Source organism: Microcebus murinus, chromosome 21, assembly GCF_040939455.1.
Source record: "Microcebus murinus isolate Inina chromosome 21, M.murinus_Inina_mat1.0, whole genome shotgun sequence".
NCBI lineage: Eukaryota > Metazoa > Chordata > Mammalia > Primates > Cheirogaleidae > Microcebus > Microcebus murinus.
In genome coordinates, this window is record NC_134124.1 from 29,849,469 (window position 1) to 29,855,492 (window position 6,024).

A 6,024-nucleotide genomic window follows, 5' to 3' on the forward strand; every position below is an offset into this window, starting at 1 on the left:
CTTGTTTCTGTGGTTATTCTTTATTTCTCAACATTTGCCATGTCAGAAATAGGACAACACAGGAGAAGAGTGTTGCTGTTTTAGCAATAATGGAACCATGCCGACTGGGCTCTGGAACAGCACGTTTTATAAAGTTGACTTTCAGTACTTGATTTTAGCAATTTTTTTGAAAAATATATAAAGCCTAGCTTGGACCCCTCCCTTCCGGGTATTTATTGCCATTTCATTACATTTGATTACCTAAAGCTGTCTACTTCAGTCCTAGACAATAACCAAAACATTGGGATTAATTCTTCACCTCTTCCTACCTCTCTACCTCTGCAGAATGTAACTGACATGTAACTGACCTATATTCTATTTGTGCTGGAAGTGTCAATTTCACATAATTCAATTAGTCTTTCCGGGATATAATTTTATGCCACATTCCTGCTTTAAAAACAAAAAATCTTTACTAATATTCATTGCATCAAAGCCCAAATTCCGTAGCAAGATATTCTAGAAAAGGGTCACAACTTTCATAGGAAGTTCTTCCACACCTAGAGACAGTTTGCCCATTCCTCCTACCCACACATTCCACATTAAGTATGCCTTCCTCTTGGAAGCCCTCCCTGCATTCCCTAGGTAGAGTTCATCACTGTCTGGTACGTCTTTTGTTCTAGTAATACTGAGTATATAATTGTTGTGGAGTACATGTTTATTTACAAATTATGTGTTTTTCTACTAGATATTGGGGCCTTCAAAATATGGGCTATATAATGTTCATCTTAATTTCTCCCATGACTAGCTCCCAAAATAAAAACATGTTCAATAGTTGACATAGTATTTAATTAATATTTATTGAATGAGTGTAATTAGGTGTTTGGTTTTGTTCATTTGTTTTTACGTTTGTCTCAAACCCTCAAACTTTAAGTTCTTAGGGTGAGCATCCACGTATATTTTGTTCACACCTGCGAACCATGCCCAGTACAATACCTTGTATATCGTTGGTGTGCAAGGAATGTTTAGCAATGAGCAAGCAAACTAATACCTGAAGATGTCATTGGCTGATAATGGCTTTTAATGCTTAAGAGAGTTTCTGAACATAATCTTTTTTAACTCAAATGAATGCACCTCTATTGATAAATATTTCTGCATCACAGAAAAGATGGCTTTATGATACAGCTGTGATTTTCAAAATGGGGGTTGTGACTCATTTATTTGACATGCTGTCAATTGAGTTGACTCTGACCAGCATTTTAAAAAAGAAAAGTGAAATTGGGTTGTATTAGTTTTCTACTGCCCTGTAAAAAATTACCATAAAATTATCAGCTTTAAACAACATTAATTTATTATCTCACAGTTCCTAAGGGTCACATGGTGGGGTTCAGGTTAGTTGGGTCCTTTAAATTAGAGTCTCACAAGGATGCAATGAAGGTGTTGGCCTGGGCTGGGTCTTATCTTAGTCTTGAGGTCCTCTTTCAACCTCATGTGGTTAGGGACAGAATTCACTTTGTTACAGAACAAAAGGAATCTTCCTTCTTCAAGGCCAACAGGAGAAAGCCTGCTACTCCTCAAGTCTATTCACCTCTTGACCCTCTTTTCAAGGGATCACCTGGTTAGGTCAGACTCACTCAGGATAATCTCCTTTTTGATTAGCTTAAATTCTAACTGATTAGCAAGTAGGGACTTTAATCACATCTGAAAAAATCCCTTCATTTTTTCATAATGTAACCTAATCAAAGGGTAGCATCCTATCACATCCCCTCATTTCTACCACTCAAGGAGAGGGGATTATTCAAGGGCATGACTCATTGGAAGTCATTTTAGAATTCTGCCTACGACAAGGATATAGTAAGGATAAGTATTGTGTCATGAAATTTTTGCTTTAATAATATTAATATATGTATGTGTGCAGGCCATGTATTTATGTATATATGTAGGTTTGTGTAAATAATGAGTCACAATGCAACATACATTTTGCATTGTGAGTCATTCAAAAATCATTTAAAAATTACTGGGCTCAAGAATAAATTTAAAATGCTCTCAAAAGTAAGGAAATGCTTACTCCAACCATAGACAATCCTAAGGAGCTTTAGATATTTATTTCCTAATGTTCATTACTGGCTATAGTAATTTTTGCATTTATTCATTCAATCAATCAATGATTATTGAATACATTATATGCAAGGCTTTGCATTAAGCAACAAAGACCGTTAATTCCTTGAGCTCAACAGTCACTATGGAAGATAGTATGTGTACCTAAATAAATAACCTGAGAGAGAAAGTTGAGAGATATTTTAGGAAATTTTGGAAAAAAAATAAGAATTCATATTTTGAGGAGGTTTTAGTTTTATTATGCTGAAAAGGACCACATTTCCTTCCCAGTTTTCTAAAAACCAACCTCATAATTCAATAATAGCAGAAAATAATAAGACAAGTAATTAAAAAGGGAAGAAAGGAAAAAAATTAAAGAAGAAGAACTTATAAAGGAGCCAGTGGCTAGACTATGCTTCTTACACAATTTTTAAAAATAAATTAGCTCTACCCAGCAATTAAAAGAGAGAAACTAAAAGGCTTTTCTAGTATCAGGATTTTAAAAATAGTTTAATTTCCACCTTGGAGTAGTCACTTCAAGTCTCAGATATGGGACTATCACCCACCTAAGTAACTACCAATGTCTTATGAGTTGTTGCATTTGCTGTGCTGGCAATCGGTTTGGAACAAGCTGTGAAAACTCCCCAAATGAAGCACAGATCCTGCTGGCCTCTCTCTCTCTCTGCCACTAAGTGGAATCCAGTGGCAATGAGGAGATCATACACGTTATACTTTGTTATTTGAGTGTGCAGATCTCCCAAATTGACCCATAAGTGAATGTCAATTCCCCGAAATCAAAGCATATTTTGATTAGCAAATTTTATTGTGATACAAACCCTATTCTTAATACACTGGAATACCATCGCACTTCAAAGTTTAGGTTGAATTGCAACACCTTCCGTCTGTCTTCTAATATGCTCAGTATCATCCATGGAAAAGGGATAGTCTGTCTTTAACATTGAGGTAATGAGTGCAAGTAAGTGTTTTTCCTTGGTTCCTTGAGACTTTCTGTTTTCTAATTATCTCAGATTCAAGGTTAATGATCAACAATAATTTCCTGGGCAGTTAAATAAGGATGTGTTCAGTTTAACAATTGTGAACCAATTGTCAGAGGACTGGCTGTCTACAATTGTCATAAAGTGCCCTTTATTTCCTTATTGCATTAAAATTTCTATCAAAGTCATTGTCTTCCATGATTCATTAATATTTCTCCCACCATATCAATAGTATTTTTCTCTTAAGGATCTCAATTTAATAAATGTGTCTCATTTTCTACTTTAGTAATGTTGTTGATTAGGGTTATGGATTTATGGATTCATAATTTGGGCTCATGAAAGATTTGTTCTCATTGAGAAAGAAAGCCCAAGAGAGTAATCAAACCCTCTATCCTCACTCTTCCTTCATGTTCCACCTCTATTTGTAAAAATAAGCACGAATGCAAAACAAAAGAAAGAATTATAGTTGTTACTAATTGATTGTTTTTCAGCAATCATGTGCAGTGTATAATTATCCAAAATTATGTTAAAATCCATAATTTTTATGAAATGAAAAAGGAAGTAGAGGCTCCATCTAGAAGACAATGCAAATATTCTAAAATCTATTAAATATAACAAAGTACCTAGGATGACAACCTTGAAATACTTGAGTCAAACCCTTTATCTCCTGTCCATGAGTTCTGTAGAGATAGCTAACAATAAATTGTTTACTCATTTTTCTGTAATAGAGATTTTAGTTCCCTATTTGTACAGCTTTTCTTAGTGATATTGCAGCTATTTCCACTTCTGTATTAATGCAAAAAGAGTTCAAGGGTAGATGTCCTTCAGATAATTCAAAATACATGTTATAGTTGCAAAAGTTCAGTTTCAAATGAAAAACCTGCATTTAGTACAGAGTGACATTTAATTTAGATGTTCAATAGTATAGGTTATTGGTTCTGGGGGTTATACCTTGGCCAGTAATGAGTGCAGAAGTGACATATGACTGATGTTATTGTTTGCAAATTATTATACTGCCAGCGAAGGTAACTATTAAAGACAATCAAATATAGCCAAGCTGTATAGTGAAATCATTACTTTCTGCAAATATCTTGTGATTTATTCAAAAGCTTTTGCATTATGGAGCACCAAAGAATTTGAGAGACTACCCACCATAATCCAAGGAGGTTGTGACCTCATAGATTAAATGGAATGATGAATTTCTGTTGTCACAGTGACAGTGCCTTAAGACACAGCCTTGGCAGTACAAGGTTAGCTTGATAGGATTAAAGCAATGAATGGATTTACATAACATTTGAAATGTTGGTGTATGGTCTTCTTTGTCAAATAAAATATTGACTTATCAGAGATTGATTTGCTGTTGAAAATATTCATTTTTAGTGTAGAATAAAATTCTGAAAAACATTCATCATATTAATAGTTCTCATTCTCCAAATATTTTTAAAGGGCAGTTTCTATTTGGCTGGGTTACAGTTCCATCAATCTCTGGGCTTGTAGTATATTCAAATTCCTTGCTATGATAATATTCTCTTACCACCCACACTATCCACCCCTGCTTCCTCTCTCTTCCTGACACACTGCATTCCACAGGACAACTTAGGAAGAATGGTGATTGGCAACTTTAAAACTGATCTCAGATATCTCAGAATTTAAGATATCTATTACTAGTGTAATTGAGCTCTTACCTGAGGTTCATTAAGACCGAGTAGCTTGACTCATCAACAGAAGACAAATACATACATACATACGTACATACATGCCTTTAATTCTCTAGTCCACCATTTCACTAGAAGGATTAATAGAGTATTTAAATTTTCAGTTTTCCAAAGATGCTCTTTCATTGTTCCCTATCCTACCACAGTGCTGAGTTTGTATTTAAATGTTTCATTTTGTGCATTTCAAACTGTCAGGCTGAAGAAATACCAATAAGTGTGTTAGGTTTAGATAATCGAAAATTCCCTTTACTCAGCTTCTTAGTCTATATTTATCTGTCTGGCTGTGAAATCTATTCCAAGAGTATTCATCTACCACCCAAATCTATTCACCAAGCATCAAGACTCATCAGTGAGATGGAATAATGCCATTTAATTAGTCTTTGATATACAGCTTAATTAGGTCTTAATAAGGGGTAGTGCATCCTAAAATCAATTATCTTGCTCTTTTTAATAAGAGCAACTAATTAGTAGGAAAATCACCACAGTTCTCTTTTTATCCTGAAGCTTTCCATGGTGCTAGCAAGAAGGTTATGAAGAAGAAAAAAATATCCTCCAAAATATTTGGAAGAAATGTCATATTGAACCTAAAAGGATATATTCAAAATAGTTGCAATAGGTTAGAAATATTTTACTGAAAATGCAATGCTACCAATGCGGCATCTTTGTATATTTCATAGTTTTTTACTTTATGTAATAAAGAAAAGTCAAGTGCTTTCCTGTCTGTGTGTGGCTCTTCCCTTTGCATTGTTGATAAGAGTCCTAGATGTCATTCCACTGTGACTATGTCTACAGTTGTCAGGGTGCCACTTGTACAATGAGTCATCTTTGCTACCTGATGCCTCTTTTGCTCTTGCCTTGGAAGTGCCCCCATGAATGGCAGAAGACAGCTGCTACATGAGCGGTTATGTGCTCGAGGTCTTAGGTTTTTCTGTTTGTATTTTGTTCGTGGGTTTCCCCCAACATAGTAGATTCTACTTAGCTACACATAGGAAAGACTGCTTTTCATGACATTGATAAATTCACTCAACACGTATTTATTCAACTCTTTCTATGAACTAGGTCCTGCTCCAGCCACTGGGATTTGGGTATGATGAAACTAGACAAGGGCCTTGCTCTCATAGGGCTCGTATTTTAATGAAATGAGATATAAAGGAAATGAACACAAAAGCAAATCTATAAGGGAATTTCAGATTGTGTTGGGTGCCAAAATGCAATCCAGTATGGTAGTGTGGGAGAGTGAC